Source organism: Carassius carassius, chromosome 17 (assembly GCF_963082965.1).
Source record: "Carassius carassius chromosome 17, fCarCar2.1, whole genome shotgun sequence".
NCBI classification, from domain to species: Eukaryota; Metazoa; Chordata; class Actinopteri; order Cypriniformes; family Cyprinidae; genus Carassius; species Carassius carassius.
In genome coordinates this window covers 15,788,391-15,809,166 of record NC_081771.1, presented here as the reverse complement: position 1 = coordinate 15,809,166, position 20,776 = coordinate 15,788,391, and the positions used below count along the sequence as shown (strand labels likewise).

At 35.1% G+C, this 20,776-nt stretch overlaps 1 pseudogene; it reads left to right on the top strand.

Annotated features, from left to right (window-relative positions):
- Positions 1-17,784: 17,784 nt before the first annotated feature.
- Positions 17,785-19,744, top strand: LOC132091044 (homocysteine S-methyltransferase YbgG-like; annotated as a pseudogene).
- The last annotated feature ends 1,032 nt before the right edge of the window (positions 19,745-20,776 follow it).

The window sequence follows — 20,776 nt, the reverse complement described above, 5'->3', positions numbered from 1 at the left end:
GATGACAGGGAATATATATTATTGAGTATTTGAAAGCAATTGCTTTTATGTTGCTGCAAATAGTGCGATTATATTTTAGTTTATTATACAAAATTTTACTAAAGGTTTTGCAATATATTACACAATAAGAGTCATTGAGTGATGACATGGAAACATGTTGAAAAATATATCATACCATTTTAGAAAGATCACTGTGTTCACTATATAACAACTCCACAGAAACTTTACAAGTTCTAAAAAACAACAATTAAAGAGAGAAATAGGACTTGGAGAAAGACCAGCGGAATTGTTCTTTGTACTGAACTGTGTTAAAGTATCACGATAAGATTTGCTTGGCACTAGGGTGCACTTTGTTCCGGCAGCCAGTGTAAGACAATTAAATGACTTTACTAATGTATTTTTGCAGAACACTATCATATTAGCTCCCACTCTCTCAATGTGTAAACTCACACTGTTATAGTAGCAGCAAGCTCAGTTTCATAGGCACTTTGCACCTGCAGTGTGCAGACTTGTGTTTTGGTGATTGTGAGGCAATCAATATGTTGATGAGACAGTTTTCATGGCAACAGACTCCAAAATAGCCTCTGGCTTCAATGACCCAGAACCGAAATTAGCTTATATTTGGTCGAAAAGACTTGTGCAGACGTTATCAGAATAAATGATTGCCATTCGGCTCCAATTCAAAAGACAAGAGCGATTTATTGAAGCTTAATAGCCAACAGGAATGTGAAGGTTGTTCCCGTGAACCAAAATTCCATTTACTGTGACGTAACACTGTGCCAAGAACAGGCAAATTGCCATGAGCTGAGTATTCATATATTTTAAAGAGGTTTGCAGGAGAAAGGTGCACATGCGTTTACGACATGCTTTGGCAACTACGCCTTCTCTAAATGAATGATTAAACATAACTGCAATCACATGGGAGCTAGAAAAAGGAAAAACTGAAAATCTTTGTATGGACCTTTGAATTGACTATACTATATAGTAGCCATGACAAATAAGAGGGTTTTATTTTATGCACTTATATAAAAAAAGATGAATTGTTAGTCAATGTACTTACTGTATTTGCAAAACAAAAACACTACTGAGTTGGGATATGATTAAGGTCAGGGACAGGTTTAGCTGTACTATCAACAAGTATGTAAACATACTGCATCAAATGATTAAATTAAATGTCAGTAAATCATAGAAGAAAGTGCAGAAACATATACTAACAGAGTACTCGGCTACCACCCCTTTATAAATCTCCAAAAAACTCCTCAGCATTTACTCGATCCATGTTGAACTGTAATAATATCAATAATATAAATTTGATTACTGAATAAAAACAAACTTAACACTTACAGGGACATCGTAAAAAAGGAGTGACTATAGAAAAAAAATCTAGATATAACATTATATATGACAATATAATATATAATATGATTCCATCATTCAGGAAAATTCATTTTCACAAACAAAATCAATGTATTAATGATTTATGACTGGAAAATAACCCATCTGTGTGGGCTATCCAACACACTAGAGATAAAATCTCTAAGCCAACTATTCCTATGCTTTCTAATAGTAACAAAACCTTCATTGATCCACTCTAGCCCGGGGGATCCTCTGTACACTATTTTCAGCAGGGTCAGGTGACAAAGCTGCAGCGCTGTAATTGGTCAGCAGAGGACTCATTTGGAGATGTGGGAGGCTACTGGTCTGGTCGCAGACTGCATGGTCGATGACAGGGTCAGGTTACACCAAAGGGAAACATAATTGTGTTTGCCCTTGGTTCATAGAGAGCCTGTATTTTCACTTCTCTTAGCTTGCTATTAGTTTGGTCATTTGTTATGTTAAAGAGAACTGATCTTATATTCATAAAATATGCATATCTTTCTTCAGCACAATTAACTAGTTGCTTATGAGCATGCACATTATTAACAGATTGGCTGATTATTAGCACTTATAATGCACATATTTTGCATGACAATATTCTACATCCCTAAATCCCATAGCCAATACCTAAACTTAACAACTAACTTACTTACTATAACAAGTTAATAAGCATCAATAGGAGTTTATTGAGTAAAAGGTTGTAGTTAACTGTTTGTTAAAGGTGAGAATTGGATCTTAAAGTAAAGTGGGACCCCTTCATCTAATTATAACGTTCAATGTGTTTCTTTCCTCGGCAGTATTATTGGCTAAAAACAGAAATATGATTTAAATTAAACAGAAATACATACCATTTGTAGGGCAGATCTCAAATACATTTTCTATAACTGACTTAAGGATCTTTCCCGTCAAGGCTAAAAGAAATAAAGAAATAAAATGAAAGATGTTTACTTAAAACTATCTAAATCATATATAGAACTGCAATTGCAAGATATGCGTATTTTAAATCATTCCCCACATATAAAACTGTATTCTCCACATATGAAACTGTACAATGTCTATTATACAGATGATATAATAAATAAATAATATACAGAAGATATAATAAATAAATAATAAACATATTAAATGTATTTTGTAAATAAATAGATTTATTTATAAAGAATAAATAATGTAAAGAATTATAATAAAAAACTATTTTAAAAATGAAGATTAAATCTTACGTTAAGGGATTTTTTCAAGCTTAATAAAAAAAAAATTATAATATAAAAATAATAGTATTACAGTTAAAGGTAAGGCGTATAATAAATATATTTTAACAGTGCCAAATTTATGCTTTCCCTTTAAGGACAGCAAAGTATATTACAAGGTATATTCACGTTTTTTGAAATAACTTGCACTTCTAAGAGCAGACTAATCATTAGATGGAAGTCTAATGATTAAGGAATTGAGATGCTAACACAAAGGTTTCAAGTTCAATACCAAGTAGCAGTGACCGAGGAACTCACGTGATCCTGCTCTATCGACTATGCGCCCTTGCTCTAGGGTGACTGTCACTGCAGTTAAACAACTATATGTTGCATTGGCTGCATCAGTTAAGCGGCAAGTAAGACTTTTAACCTTCTGTTTAACCGATATGATCATGCAGAGTTAAAGGCCAACAAACAGTTCACGAGATCATGAAGGAGTGACTTCAAAGGACAGACTTTGCTCTCAATAACATGCGTGCTGAGAGACTGTATTAATGAAGGGCACAGTAATGTATCAATTAGAACTCAAATAGGAGTTTTTGGTCTCAATTTCAGCAAGTAGTACCAAATAAACTATGCATTATGTTTCCAAAGCACATATTTAATCAGAGCATGTAACATATTTCAGGCAATTCAATTTGCAGTGTTTTTTTCTCTCATATCTTTAAGAGAAAGGGCAAATACTACACAGCAGTATTTAAAAGGGCATCTTTAACATTTTATAAGAAATTAGAGGGAAATTATTAAATGTGGTATGGTGTAAATGCCATATGACAGATGATTTCCGCATGCACCATAGCAACTGCCCAAGAGAATAGTCTTTTGTCACATTAATGGCATCTTCACACATCTCTCACCATTCCTCGGCAGCATCGGTGACCCTAAGGGTTCCAATTCTGACAGCAGCTTTCAGACACAATCTGCCCTGTTGCTAGGCAACGCTATCGGCACTGCCTGGCTACACATTTGCTTACTCCAGTCATGAGCTCGATCAAAATAAATCAAACTGCTTTTCTATTAGCTGAGACATTTCAGTTGAAATAATAAGGATTCATTGGAGGACATTTACAAATGTTTAATGCTTAAATGGCATTGGCCAATAGTTTCGAAAGGGAGTCAAATCTGCTTTGAATGTCTAATTTCAACAGACTGGACTTTTACCGATTCATCCAGCTACAGCTAACTTTAGTGTTATAGACTTTGAACCATATGGCGTGAATCTTAGAATACATTAATGAATGGAGCCCAAAGTTGAAGCCATTTCACACTGACCTTGATGACAACATTAACTATCTAGAGAAAATCACTTCACACCATACACTAGTCCTCAAAATTTGTCTTGCAAGATCCACTTTCCTGCAAATGCTAATCAATATCTTCAGGATCATTAGAAAGTGGCAGGTAGATGAGTTTGATCAGGGTTAGAGCTAAACTCTGCTGGAAAGTGGATCTCATGAGCCAGATTTGAGGAACCCTGCACTAGGTTAATCATTGTATTCTATTAAAAGAACAGAGAAAGTTGCTATTCAGCAAGGATACATTAAATTGATCAAGTGACACAATGGACACTTATAAAAATAAAAGAAGATATTTCAGAATAAATGCTATAATTTTAAACTTTCTCTTTATTAAAGTATCCTGAGAAAAAGAAATGTAGCCCAATTTCCACACAAATAATAAGCAGCTTAACTGATATCAACATTGATAATAATACAAAATAGTTATTAAGCATCAAATCAGTATATTAGAATCATTTCTGAAGAATCATGTGACACTGAAGCTGTTAACATACATATAAAATAGAAAACAAATATTTTAAACTGCTATAATACTTCATAATATTAAAATTTTGACTATATGTTTGATCAAATAAATGCATTCTTGGTGAGCATAAAGGACTTCAAGAACATAAAAAAAATCTTAATCTCAATATATTGAGCATTTTATTCATTTGTAGCAGTGCTGCTGCTAAAATTCTGAAGGGTTCAGCGCAAAATTAATATGGTTGATGATGGCCTTGTGACGAGAAATAGAAAATGTTCATAGAGAAAAGGCTCACAGAGACTGGTTTTGAGTGAAAAAAGTTTTTGCTCTTGTAGTCTTTAATTCAAAAGTAATGTTACAACACAAGGTGAACCAAGCCACATGCCTATCCTGAACGAATAAACAGAGCGGTTGCCAAATAATCTGTCTAATTACGATCATGTACTCTGTCAGCAGGGACTTTCATTACTGGCTATTTTTATTTACTCCTTTCCCAAGGCTGGTGGGCAATAGGTAATCAGGACGGCAATCCTCTTTAAATCACTGGTTGCCAGCACTTTTGATGGAGGTCCAGAGAGCAGATGCACTGCAGGAGGTTGATAGCTGGAATATGAGTGTGGGTGTGCGATTGGATGGAAAATTTGAGAGCTAACACAATGCTAACAGGCAAAATGATGTCGGGTAAAAGCAAAAAGAGAGACCATGAAAAGGACATTCAAAGTCAAGGATTGAAACCAACATATAATGTGTGTCAAAACTCTGAAAGGTCTTGAAGCATGTATTTTTTGTGCCCGTCTGTTTTTTGGGCTCTGTGTGTTTATGTGTAACATTCCCTCCAGGTTAATCACCCACAGCAATGTACCAAACCAACTTGGGGCCTGCTTAGTCCACAATCACTATGTAAAGTATCTACCTCAGCCCTATCGAGAGGATTTGAGATTTCACAGATCAGTGCCCTGGTGGCATGCTCCATGAACAGGGATCAGGAGACGGATTTGGACAAATCCGGAGCAAAGGCTAGGTAAAGAGTACGCACTGGCTTTTGGGGTTTTATACTCATCAACATATAACAAGCAGAACAGCACTAGGCCAGGAGGGAATGAAGACATTACATAAGGAGAGGACAATCATAAAAGAACCAAATGACTCTGAAGTAGCACCTTCGCTAAATAAACTGCTCCTTTCATTCATGAGAACTGGGTTTCTTCACTTCCACCAAACTCACCACTTGTCACAAAAAACAAGAAAAATTGTTTTTTGGAAGAGAAGTTTTTCAAATTCTTCAATTGGCCTGGTCTATTTTACTTGAGGTCTTCAAAAGACCACTTTTAAAAGTCATTTATCTACACTTAACAAAACAGGATATAATAAACAGTCTGGATTCAATCAGATTTACTGAACAGAAAGTAGTGAAAGTATTACATAATTATTTTAGAAATTTTCATGACTTTCCAGGTCTGGTTTTAAATTGTTCTGATATTTCCAGAATGTTGGAACCCTGGCAGTTGAACCTACACTTCTGCCATGCATCACCAAGCTGCTTACTCGCCCAATGTGAAAGATGTATCCTGATAATGTGGAGGCTAAATTAAATATGTGACCCTGGACCACGAAACCAGTCTTAAGTCGTTGGGGTATATTTGTAGCAATAGCCAAAAATACAATGAAAAATCATTAGGATATTGAGTAAAGATCATGTTCAAACTTAATTTTTGATTAGTAATATGCATTGCTATGGACTTCATTTGGACAACTCCAAAGTCAATTTTCTCAGTATTTAGATTTTTTTTGCACATTCCAGATATTCAAATAGTTGTACTGTATATCGACCAAATATTGTCTGATCCTAATAAACCATACATCAATGGAAAGCTTATTTATTCAGCTTTCAGATGATGTATAAATCTCAATTTTGACAAATTGACACTTAAGACTTTGAGAGACTTTGTCATCCAGGGTCACATATGTGCTGCTTTCAAAGTGAAAAACTTTGATATGATCTAATGGCACTAATACATGTTGCATGGCAAGGTTTTGAGTAACTATTAGATAAACTCCTGGATTAGCATTTAAGATAATATAGCCTGAGTAACTAGGAGAGGAATGATGGGCTATGACATACCTAGGGTGTCATAGTCCTTCTGATGATAATGTGCACTTATAAGCAGAGATGGGTTAATAATACACTACTAACAGTACATTCAAATAGCAAATATTTAACTATGCTATATCTCATCTATAATAGGTTATTTCAAAGACACCTGATTATACATGATGATATCTTCAGTGTGTGTGTGTGGGTGGGTTTACCTTCTGAGATGGCATGAGGTTTAATGATACAGCAGGTGCAGTCTGAGACTATTGGCTGCATCTTTTTGTGCCACGCCAGAATCAGCCGGGCCCAGAACTTTTCTCTAAGTTGAAACTGCCTCGTCTCCCATCAGCTCCATAGCAATCATGGGACAGGAGCTCACAAACTGCACCAAATTACTGTTGTTGAAGAACACAACTGGCTTTAGCAACTTTTGTTATGGTGTTTATGATTCAATTTGCGGTTAAAAACACGCTGTGTAATGCAAAGTCATGCCAAAGTCACTGTGATAATCTGGTTCAGGTGTCAGAGTCTCCTTCAAAAGCAGACCTTACATATAAGTCAGTCATTGACTCAGGAAAGACTCACTTAAAAAAAAGACTTTGACTGATGTTCCGTGTAAAAGTCCGCTGCCTGCTTCCTGTAAGAAAGCCATAAAAGAACACAGGGTTAATAAGTGATCTTCAAACCCAACCATCTCTTGACTGACTCCTATAGTGAAACAGAATATGAAATTAAGGAACTAAAAGCTTCAACTTCATACCATTTTGTTGTATTTCTGTCTATTTATTAATTTAATTACGCGTCAACCAGTCCAAGAAATTAGATAATAAGCTTAACTTCCACATCATTCTCTGACAAGAACTGTCTCAGTCAATGAACAGCTGCTTGCTACTTTGAGGAAAGGTTAAAGCAGCAAAACCTGACCAGGCTAAAACAACACAGTCTATCAGAGAAACTCTCCATGTCAGCATATTTCAAGAGGAAAAGGAAAGATTAACCCTCAGAATTTTCCATTCTCTAAAAAATGTGTCATGAAACCACATGTACTGTATAGTGACATACAAAGAAAAACGTATACTAAATTCACTGCAGCCATTTTGGATCATATTTTCTGCCAAATACATAAACGTTAATTTACTGTGAAATGGTTTAGCGCCTATGGGGTGTCTACAAATATACACAGACATCCAAAAGATCTCCAAATGTTATTACTCCTCATACAATCATAAGCTATTATGACTGACACAAAACTTCCCTTTTGTATATATATTTTTTAATGTTACATGTTGTTGGGCAAGTGTTGTTATTGTTAACTAAAACTAAAACCATTCAACTTTTAACAACTATTAGAAATGTTTTCGGGAATTGTAATGAAATACATAGAATAAATTCTGAAACTGAAATAAAAATGAAATCTATATAAATTACAAAAACTAATACAAATGACAAAATATATATCAAATTTAAGGAACAATTTAGTATTATATAAATAATACTAAAATAACACTGTCTTGGGCTTTCTTTTCCATATGTTTGTTATGATGTTGGCATAGCAGATCCACTAATATGACTACTGATGTACAGACTTAACTATTTTATAATTTTACCTTAGTGTTTGATGTGGGAGAAACAAAAATACATTCAGCTCATTTTAGCCTTGGTTGAAGTTAACTTAATATTGTATATTGTATACATAAAGCTCCCTGCTCTGCTTGGCTCATCTTTTTTTATTACCCACATTTGTAGTTATGAACACACAAGGTCACTAAGCCCTTTAAAGCCATTTTACTCTGAAACCACCTGAAAAGGTTCTTAGATTTACTCCTAAAAACTCCTCTAATCTGAAGGTAAAATCCACTGGTCTGATTTGCTCAAGGGCACAGTTTAGCTTTGTGAAAATTGTGACTTCAGAAACTCTCCAGATCTTGGTCACTTCTCCCTGTGATTGAACACATAGATGATAGACCAGATTAGTGGTCGACCGATATATCGGCCGATATTTGGCATTTTTCAAATATCGGCATCGGCCTATAATTTTTTTGCTTGGCCAATGAGTTATTTTGACTACGTGCCGGACTTTTATTTTGGCGCGGCTGAGAAAGGCAGTGCGTGGACGCGCACAGTGCTCACACTCTCTCTTTTTCATCGTCGTTGTTAACAGTTCTGTCTAATACGGATAGAAGTCTAAAAATAATAATAATCAGATAGAACGGTTAAACAAAGTAATTAATGTATACAGAGAGTATTATAACAATTGCTTATATATTAGGCCTATTAGTAATAGAAAGGCAAAGAATATAATACTTTCTCATTTGCCGTCAGCATTAAGCAAATACCCATTTATATAAATTAAACAAATCTTTGAATGACTATTGAACATTTAATTTTCACAAACCTTGCAAACTTATTCGAATCCAGCTGTGAGATCTTGTGAACTGTGCGTGTGTATCCAGCATGATCGCGTGTTCTCTGTGTGCTGTTCGGTCTGTGTGAATTGAATGCTTTAAACCTTAAACTCGTGATTTCAAATTATGGTGCGCTTTATGCATTTTCCCACTTTCATATTCATGTCATTTTCACTGTGTTCTGTATGTAAAATGGGGCTTACCCTGTCTTCATTTGAAAAATATGATACCCAAACTTGCACACAAACTTCCCAGAATACTGAGTGCCCTGTTGGTTACAGTGTTTACTTTCTTTTTAATTATATTTTAATTAAATATTTGTGGAAAATACCATCATCTAAAGTATGTTTCTTGTACACATTTATTTTTTTTACCCATTGTCAAATTATTTCACATTTCTTAAATATTAATAATGATTATTAAAAAAATTATATCGGCTTAATATAGGCTATCGGCCACCATGTTTTCCAAGATATCGGCATCGGCTGTCAAAAAAAAAAAACACATTTCGTGTCGACCGCTAATCCAGATCTCTAACTTTTAAACTATCAGCCCCTATATTACCACAATTTCTGCAAAACATACGTTGGCCTTTACAAAACAGGCCAAAGAAATACTATCTGCAACTGCAACTGTAAACCCAGTTTCTTTTCTCTAACGCTCTCCATTCTCACTACTTCAGTTAATAATTGCTGCATTGTGCTGTGAATGTAATCCATTCCTGGTACTGTGCAAAGGCAGCTATAATGAGATGCTCTGTAGCTTTACATTGTAAATTGTTTCAGAATACAGAACACAGAGTGTGCAATTCTTTCCTGACTTATTCTGTGTGTGCTAAAAATGGTTAGGGGCTCTGGGAAGAACAAATGCATGCCAGTGATATACAGGTTAACATACAGAGCAAGCAGTGCATGATTTTTGCTGTGACTTTGTCAAATGCACCCATTACAAGTTCTGAGAAATCACTCTAGGGTTACTGAAACACCTCATTTGCATAATTAGTCATAAACTGACTTTAGCAAGAATTCCAGAGGCCCTTCTTTTCTTTGTAACTACTTAAATTTTACTGAAGTACTGCTACCAATAGATTATTTTTTTGTCTGTTTATTAAAACATAAATGTCTTACCAAGTTTGGTCATTTTGGCTTTTGTGACTACAAGGTTGGCATCAAAAATCATCTGAATAATGTTGCCAACTTTTGTGACAGCGTCTGGCTTAATCATAGCCAAAGTCCTAAAGAAGACAAGACACAAGACATGAGTATAAAAACCAAATAGAAAGTAAGAAGGGATGCCATGTGATAAAAACCAAAGTATCAACAAATTAGATATAAACGGTAACTTATTTAATCTATAACGGTATTTGTTTTGAATAATTTTTTTTTAATGAGTGAGTGAGTGAGTGAGTGAGTGTACTGTATGTGTGCATGTACTGGAGTTTGGAACACTAAATTTAATACTTCATAGCATATCATTAGATGTTTAGAGATTTATTGGGAAGAAGTTTTTGGAAGATATATAACATGCAAGACAAAGATGCCACTTTTTGCACAATAAAATAATTAAACACAGGCACACATAGGCCTAAGACATCTAAGACAAAGGCGGCACATCCATAATGGAGCTATTCAGCACCATGAATATTTAGCTCTGTTATTATTTTAATTTTAGAGCTAATAATGCCAATTACTTGAAGCAATAATAAACAACTGCTGCTGTCAGACTTTACAAAGACTGGTTGATTAACATATCAATAAGTCACTGAAAATCGAACAAGGTTTTCATTGAGTTATCATAATTTTAATCTGAAAGCCTAGTTACATTTTAATATTGTTTCTAAAGATTTTTTTTAAATGAATACTAATTATATTTTAAATTTCAAATGATATTTACCCTAAGCATTAGATAACACTGCTGTCACAGCAATAGATATGATGCTCTGACTAAACAACGGCAGTCCTTTGAGTAGCCAGCTCAAATTTACTTTGAAGAGTACATATCGCCTTGAGTCTGTCCCTCTGTAATCTTTCCCAAATTTATATTTAAGGCATGCAACCATGAATCTCAAAGAGCAGTGGGAAACTGTGTGAATGTGATTGATATATGAGATAAAAGAGGAAGTGCTGACTAATTACATCAGTAATCATTGTTCATTAATTTTCACTAGTAGGAGACGCAGCAGCTCATCTTCACTTTATAAAAATTATATTAGCATGTGTTTAAGGAGGAGGGCCAACAGGGGAAAAAACAGAATAAGGTAGCTAATGATTTTTTCTTGTGATATACATTAAGCTATTCATCACGCTAAATGAAGATGATTAAAAATTTCTTCTGGTTGTTCCGGAAATAGTTCATCCAAAAATGTATGCCGTTCCAAACCTATATAACTTCATTTCAATTCACTGACTGGGAAACTCAATGATCTTTTAAAGAATGTTACTAAACAGTTGTTGGTAGCCAGTGACTGCCATAGTGTGATGGGAAAAAAACACTATGGAAGTCAATGGCTACCACCAACTTTAGTTAATAGAATTTTTTTTATTTATCTTTTTTTTTTCAAATATCTACTTTTGTGTTCAACAGAAGTAAGAATCACATAAAACTTGAGAAAGGAACAACCTGAGGGTGAGTAAATGATTACATAATTTTAATTTTGGGATCTCTATAACAGCTTACTGGAAGGGAGTATTATCAGTAAATGATGACTTAAATGTAGGTCTTTTGTTATACAAAACTATTGCATTGCTTCAGAAAATTTGGATCTAGTGCATAAGTCATACTGATGACTTTTATTTTAACATAATATATATTGTGTGTGTGTGTGTGTGTGTGTGTGTGCCAAATGTCCCCACAAGGATAGTAAAACCTGAAATTTATGACGGGCCTGCGGTCCCCACATTATTAAAAAAAATTATTAAAACTAGTAAATGATGTTTATCTGAAAGTGTAACAATGCAAACAGGTTTTCTGTAAGGGGTAGGTTTAGGGTAAGGGGATAGAAAATAATGTTTGGTCAGTATAAAAGTAATAGAAGTCTATGGAAAGTACCTACACTTCACAGAAAAAAATGTGTGAGAACTTTTCTATAAAGTGATAAAGGGATTCTGTCATCATTCCCTCCCCTTTATGGCTTGCTTTCTTTTGTGAAACACAAAAGAGGATATTTGGAGATATGTCTCACTGTATGTGAGAGATTTGGAGAGTATTTGGAGATATGTTCCCCATAAGAAAGTCATACAGGTTTTGTCTCAGCAGTGGTGTTCAGGAAAATCAAGTACCTCTCCTTCTTACTGCCCAGTGTGTTCGCTGTGTATTGATCCTCATAACCTGTGAGGTTCAGCTGACGAGAAAAGATGTTTACTCTGTTGCCAACAAACAGATCCTCTGGATGAAGCTCATCAAACTTGGTCCGCCATAAGAAGGTGCGCTGGTTCTTCAAATCAAACCTCAAACATAGCTAGAAGTCAGGGTCTGAAATCGGAGTATAGGGACGCACCATCTCCACGGAGCCATCTTTAGGGTAGTAGAGCAGCTGGTATCATCGCAGGAGAGCAGCGCTTGAGTCGTACCACTCAGCCAGAAAGGCAAAGCGCTCATCCTGTGCATAACACAACACACACAGCAAAACACACTGTCAAGCCAGGCACGGCAGGGGAATGTCACTGATCTGACCCTCATGCTTGGACAGGGAGTCACAACAGCCGTGCTCTGACCCTCAACACAGACAGGCAGCTGGGTCTGCTAACATACGGAGTCAGGGGTTTAGACCCCTTTGATCCCCCGGGGAGCCACTGTCCAGCTGCTGGAGCTACTGCTCCTGAAACTGTGCGCTACACACTTGTGCAAACATTAGGGCTGCATAAGTATACAAACTATCAAAAGATCAATAGACTACGGATAATATATTTTAAATTCATATAGTCATCATTAAAGGGGCAACTCAGAAATGTTGTGTGGTGGAGTCATGTGATGAGGAGGGGACTTTATACTATTGCCTACTCATGGCGCCTGGGGGAGATGGACAAAAAAGAAATGAAGCTCTGAAAATTGGTCCTTTATATTTATACTACTAAAAAACAACCTAAAATGCTAATACAATGTCCAAACCCCACACAAAGTTAAAAAGTGACAAGCAATAAAAAGCTCAATTTGAATAAATTAATGTATTTTTTTTTCATGTCCAGTCATGTTTGCCAACAAAACAAAACCATAAAACAAAACTAATAATAATAAAATAAATAAATAAAAGTGCACTGCATATAGTTTGAATTTGCATTTATACTACAAAAGGCATAGAATAGTACATGCAAATTAGGAAGAGACACCTATGGTGACTAAACAATTAATCAACACATTGTATACAGAGAGAACTGGTAGACAAAATGCCATATATAAATATATATATATATATATATATATATATATATATATATATATAATGCATATATATTAAAATGTATCTAAAGGAGGAGCCTTGACATATTGACATTTTCATTAAATAAGTGTATTAGTCATAGCGTAGATTTCATGAGTAGGCTATTTACAGGACTTGTTGAAAACGAAGTATGTAAATAAGTTATTAAAATAGACAGCATATAAAGCTCTGTGAGTGTGACTGTTTCACATTAAGCGGCTGGTTTCACCTTGACACCAACTCAGAGGTGCCCTTGAACAAAACATGGAGAGCAAGCATGTTGGTGTGATCTTTGTTCCCCACAGAGCCACCTTGTGGATGAAATTCATAGCACAGGCTGTAATTCGGGGTGATTTTGCTGAGGCCATATGGTGAGAAATAAACTATTAATCTACTTTTGATCAGTGGACATCAAAACTCAAGCGAATAACAGCAGGCCTACAACAGTGACTCATAAGATTAATTTATATTCATAATAACTGGCAGATAATCATCATCAGTAAATATCAGAATGGCAGTGCTTTAATGTTGCATAGGCACTATCCCATCCATCCTTCAGGCCACATGCCGCTAATTCATAGCAGCAACATGTCAACACTGAGCCCAAACATCACATTATCCTAACTAATTTAACAAGAGCTCATTAGTGCATCTGCAACATAACGCGAATGCTTTCTCATTCATCAAACTGTAGAGACACAGTGAGAATCCTTTTAACGTAATTGAGCTATCTTGAATCTAACAGGGCCTCTTCCCCCAAACAAGAGCTATTTTTACCCCTCAGTCAGCTGGGACAGAGATAATATTGACAATGAACAGCCTTCTTTGTACAAATACGCTGAGGCACAGGTCTGAAAAACCATAAATCACATCTGGAGGTTATATTAGTGTCACATTCAGATTTCCACAGTAAAGATTTGTGCCAGAGCTAAAGGTTCTAGGTGCTGTACTGAAATTGATAGTTATTATCACCTCTCATACGAGGCCTTATAACAGTCAGCTGTCAACTGTTGAAACATTTTCCCCCACAGCACATTAACCCTCTGGGCTTCTTCGTAAATGGGTCACACTTAGCTTCCTCCCGCCCGAAAACGGGCGAAGCCTTAAAATTGTACTTTACTTTTTCCCAGGATAACCAATCAAATATATTTTTGTTCTATAATGTTTTCTGATTATTATTTAGAATTTTTTTATGATACTTTGCATTAATTATATAATTTTTATGAGCTATTTTTTCCATTAGAATTAATATATCATTTTTTTTTTATATTTATTTTAAAAAAAAAAATTCAATAAATGCAGCATTTCACATCAAAATAGAGTGCCAGCCTAAAAAAAAATGTTCCAGGAGAAGAACTTCATCTAGTGGCTTTAAAAAATAGCCACTTTTGTGTAATGTCCTGTACCAGCCTGTAGGCTGTCTATAGCTTCCTATATATCCTATGTAGAAAGGCTATTTGATTCCTTTTGTTGTTTTAGACATGATTTCTCTATCTTATTCGTTTTTTTTATTTAGATATACATTTAGATATTCTAAAAGATGATTACTTTATTTTCTTAACAAAAATGTTTAGATAAGTATCAGGTTTTGCATTATGATTACAATCAAACTATAGCATTTGGTTAGAAAGGGAACACAATGTGTGTGTGTGTGTGTGTGTGTGTGTGTATGTGTGAGTGAATGTGTGTGTGTGTGTGTGTGTGTGTGTGTGTGTGTGTGTGTGTGTGTGTGTTGCATTTGAGCGAGAGTCTCTTTTTGTATTTTTTATTTATTTATTTTTGCATATTCTCAAAATTTGCTGTTGCAGTCTTACCAGTCTCTCTCTTTTTCTCTCTCTCTCTCTCTCTGTGTGTGTGTGTGTGTGTGTGTGTGTGTGTGTGTGTGTGTGTGTGTGTGTGTGTGTGTGCATTTGAGCAAGTTTTTTTTTTTCATTTATTGATTTTATGTGGAATATTCTTCAAATTTGCTGTTGCAGTCGCCAGTTTATCTGTGTATGTGTGTGTGTGTGTTTGTGTGCGTGGGTGTGTGTGTGTGTGGGGGGGGGTCTTATTTGCACTCTTGATGTTCTAGAGTGTCACCCCTTCATTGCTGTACACTTTTTTTCAGCACAGTTGCTGATCTGTAGCTTGTACCACCAAAAGTTTCTTTGAGTTTTCCTATTTTTTCGTATTTCCCATTCATTTCCTATGTCGCCCGTTTTCGGGCGGGAGGAAGCTAAGTGTGACTTTTTTTTTTACGACCCTTTAACATATCAGAATCATCTCCTTGATTTTTTTGTGTGTTCATATAGGTAATACAACAAAAGTCACCAAGTTTCATACCCATCCGATGAAGCAAAAAAATTAAAAATTTCAAAACGTTCAAGTTTTCGCCCGTTTTCGGACGAAGAAGCCCAGAGGGTTAAACAATTTACATACTGAAAATATTATGTTACTTAGGAAGTTTGTCTTTATTTTTCTATTACTATTTCTATTTTTTTTTTAATCAATGATACATTTACTTTAAAGGAAAATGAATTGTGGCTTCTTTCTTTTTCTTTTTTTCCATTTTCTTTTCTTTGTTTTGTTAAATGTGTTTTGGAAAAGCAATGATGAATTAAACATTTCTTATGCATTATATGTTATGTGACTTAACTTTTTTCAAAGAAGTAATCATAAATTATATATTAAGGAAAAATGGAAAAATGTATCCAAGTGTATGCTTAAAATAAGAAAACATATCAATGGGGGAAGAAAAATAATCTTGTTTTCACTCTAAATTAAGTTTATTTGTCTTACCCCACTGACAGATATTTTCTCTTTTTTTCTTTTTTTTGTCTTTGCATCTCGTAAATGTATCTTGATTTAATAGTGTTTAGATATTTGTAATGGAAAAAAGACAAAAACACGGAGTAATAAATCATTATTTTGCAGTGTGGTGCAGTGCAGCTTTGGAATATGACAGAAACAACTGATATATTACAACGCTAGCCTACATTTTCATGAGCAAGATAATAGCAGTGTTTGTTGGCATTTTTCCAGTCTGAAAGAGTACATTTTTGCTGGTAGTCACCCCCTACAGCACAAAGGAGCTATATTTCCACATTCTGCCTGGGTCCAAAGTTACCTGAGGATCTGTATGTCTAAGAAGAAATATGGAAAGTATATGGAAAGCATCACGAAAACCCTTTTTTTTCTGAATGGAATGAAAGCAGGAATTAAGGCATTTTGAGGGGGTTAAATTAACAATCCAGCACAACAAAATCACAGACTCCTGGTTAATGATCCTGGCCAGATCGAACTGGAAATAGTTGGGCTTATCTACCACCTCTAAAACTGAAAAATAGGGCTTTCCTCTCAGAGCCCTTCTTGGAAGCTGAGACTTTCTCAGACACCTGCTGTTGCCCTCTGCTATCACTGCAAACATTTCATGCTGTCTGCATGGAGATGGATCAATGTACACTACTTAAGGAGACAGAATGTGAATTGGAAAATAAACATAGTGTAGGAGCACAACAGAGCAAGTAGATGATGGTGAAAGTATCCTGTTACCCAAAAAATAACAAGGCTCAGATTGTTGAGCAAATGACACTAAAAAAGCATATCATTCCACTTAATGACATTAAAGCTTCTGACTGAACTGGATCTGTAATTTCAGTGGACAATGGCATCCTCCAGCTTCAACATGATGTTGTAGAGCCTCAAGCCAGACAGCTAGCTTTCAAATACAGTTGGAAACAGTTAAGCAGCTTACTGAAACCAGCCAAAACTACATTTAGTCAGATACATTTTCTTGATTTCTTTCTATTGTTACTCGAAGAAGCATAAGGAGACCAATGCTGACATCTACTGGCAGACAAATGGGAGCATTCGGTACGTCGAGAGCATTTAGATATTATTTGACAAATTAGGCCGTTGCAAAACTGTTTTGCTTTGTAAATTATTATTCATTATCTTCATTTAACTAGGATTTAAATACGTTCGCGTGTTTACTTGCTTCTTCACTTGTTATGACTTAATGCATCGCTTTATTACAGTTTACATGAGATGTTTACATGAGAATGTACTTATGATATTTAATATTTAGTGCAGACAACACAATTAAACTCAAAGGTTTATGTAACTTGAGTTTCTTTTATTGGGAAAAACCATCAAAACAACAACAAACATTCATGGTCATATGAGTTGAGTCCATTAATACTCATATCCAAAGAATGGAAAAAATATACCTTCCCACTTACCATGTCTGAATTATTTTAAAGGAATGATAATATTTGTTGACAGCCGTTCTTTCGCCTCGCTGTTAAGTCCCATCACCATTGCAACAGCATCAAACGGGCTCCCGTCGAATAAAATAATAAACTATTCCTCCTGTGAGCTATATTGCGTGGTGTTTTAACATTCAGCTAACTTCGATTTTAAGTGTGGTGAGTAAACAGATGTTAAGGGCGCTTATACGAGTCTTACCGTAACCCGGTAGTAGTAGTTTCTGACCACTCGCACATGGGTTTGTTATGGTGTGGACTTTGACACTGCAGTAGTTTCGCTTCGCTATTGTTATGCAGAGCTTCTTGCCAGGGCTATGACTACAATTTAAAATCCTTCTAAATTAAGTTTCATCTTAAAAAGTTGCTAATCTATGACAATGTAAGACAAAGGTCTTTTGCTGCATTTCAAAAGTGATTTAAAATTTAGTTGAGGTTTAAAATTGAAAAGTATTTGAACCACAGCAGTCGAAGTGGATCCCAGTCCATTCATTTTAGACAGAGGGCTAGCAACAGAACTTGAAGCCAGTGGATTTCAATTACAGGTAGGTACTTTTACTTATTGTTTACAATAACAAGTTTAATCACGCATATATTGTATTTGCAGGGAGATCCACTATGGAGTGCAAGAATTTTGCATTACAAACCCACAGGCCATCAAGGACGTACATTACAGGTTATTATAGGCTTTATTATGTTCTGTACCTGAGTTGTCAATCAATGTCTGAAGTGTGAAATGTCATACCTGATGTAAAATATGTTTGCTCTGTATTTATTATACATACAGTGATTTATTTAATTATTTTAGAAAAAGTGTTTAATGTAATGCAGTATAGACATTTGAATTACAAATTTATTGAAGAGAAAAATTTTTACGGACGCATTGCTGTCACAAATATTTTTTTCCAGTCAATTATGTCGTAATAATGACAAAAACTACAAGAAAATATGTCGTTAAAATGACATAACATCTCATTATTATAACATAGTTGAGTTGAAAAAATAACGTCACCATACTATTTCAAAATAAATTCTTCGTTTTCATTAAAGAATTCTGGACAAAAATATATATCTGAAAAGACTGGAGTAATGGCTGCTGAAAATTCAGCTTTACCATCACAGGGGAAGTTTTCTTTTTTAAAATATATTAAAATAGAAAACTGTTATTGTAGATTTTGTTTTGTTTTACTGTATTTTTGTATAATAAATACATAAAATAAATACAGCCTTGGTGGGCATAAGATACTGAATTCAAAAACATCCTAATGACCCCAAACTTTGTTTTGAATGTACATTTATATTAAAAAAAAAAAGAATAATTCCCCCATAAGACAGAAGAGAGCCTGTGGTTGCAGGTTCAGTGGGTCCATATGGGGCATTTTTACATGATGGGTCAGAGTACAAATGAGCCTATGATGAGGACAAGATGACAGTGGAGGTAATGCAGGATGAAGCTCTCTGTCCACCCAAGCTGCCAACACATAAGAATTTCAAGTGCATGTTTTCCCTTTGTCCTAGGAGTTGAAAGACTGGCATTGTCTTCAAATTCAGTGCTTAGTAAAAGCCGGAGCTGATCTTGTTGCCATGGAGACCATTCCAGGTCTTAAAGAGGCGGAGACTTTGGTAGAAGTACTCCAAGAATTTCTTGAAGCTAAAGCCTGGCTTTCCTTTTCTTGTAAGGTGACTGATACATTGCATTATATGATATGTTATCTTATGCCAAATTTCATTCATAAAACACTTGCAACTGTTTATGCTCATGAGTTAGACATTGCTACTAATGCAGTTCATGTGTTTCCGGACATTCATAATATTTCAAGCGGGAGGAAATTTTCTGAGGCAGTTCAGGTGGCTTGTAGGTCCTCACAGCTGGTGGCCGTAGGGGTGAACTGTTGTCCTGCTTCGTTAGTGAAACCACTTCTAGAGTCAGCCAAGTCACACAAGAAAGCAGATTTGAGCTGGGTGGTCTATCCTAACAGTGGAGAAGAATGGGACCCCAAGACAGGGTAAGGTTAATCATAAGTTACAATAGAAAGTTATAATTGCTATTGATTTTTGTTTCCATTGACAATTGAAAATTTCAAGGACCTGAAAAAAAAAAAAATGCACATTTATTTTTGATTGTTTCATCACAGAAATCTTCCCTATCTTAAATAATCGCTCTTTTCTACATCTTTTATTTATATTTTTGAGATCAGATTGATGTTTTTAAATACTCTTATTTAGGAAAGTAATACAGTTTCAAATCAAGGCTGTTGTCTGTATTTCATTAAAGAAAAAAGAAAAACTTTCATAGGGCCTTAAAACTGAAATTTGGTTAATTGTGTAAGTTCCATGATTTCAAATAAGAAAGACTTTTCTACTATGACTTGTTCTTTCCAGTTACGCTGACTCACGGAGTGTTGATTTCTGTCAACAGTTGGCTGCTGCCGTGTTGGTCCTGCTGATATTACTGAGCTGAAAGAACAACTACATGTATAGCCATGACTCATCGAGCACCATGACATCTTTAAGTTGATTCTGAAATAATGCAGTGATGTGTAAGAAGATGTATAAAGATTTTATTTATAATTAAAAATAATACCAACACACTAGATGAGTATGAGATTTGTTATGACTTGCACATCATACATTAGATGTTGCTGTGTTAAAGGAAAACCAAATCACAATTCACATGACATGGAAGCAATCATGCAATCGTAGCTCACAGCGTTTCACAAAGAACGTGATTGTAATCTTTCAAGTTGCTATTTACAATAAGGTGGCACCATCTTATTGGACTGTCACAATCAGATCCATTGACATATCAAATTGTCACATTATTAAACAGTCTGATATCTTTATAACGACCTTGACTTAGTTTGTTTTTTTTAGACTTTAATAAAGCCATTTTTTCTTCATAAAGAACAGTGTCCTTTTTCAGTCCATACTGTCCTCCAATGATCTACCATCAGTAGCATAAAAATCCACCAAATAGTATATAACTGAAATGAAATGATGCTAAATATTCACTTCATGTTCTTCGTACACTTAAGGTGCGGTCACACCTTTAGTGCAGTTAATTGCACATTTATATAATGATTAGTTTACCCACAATATGTTTAAAGAAAGCAGCATTTTGACCTACAGGATGTGACTCAATGTCTTGGAGAGACAGCATTTTTTAAGGGGTCGTATGATGCTTTTTTAAAGCTCATTATTTTGTGTATTTGGTGTAACAGAATACATTG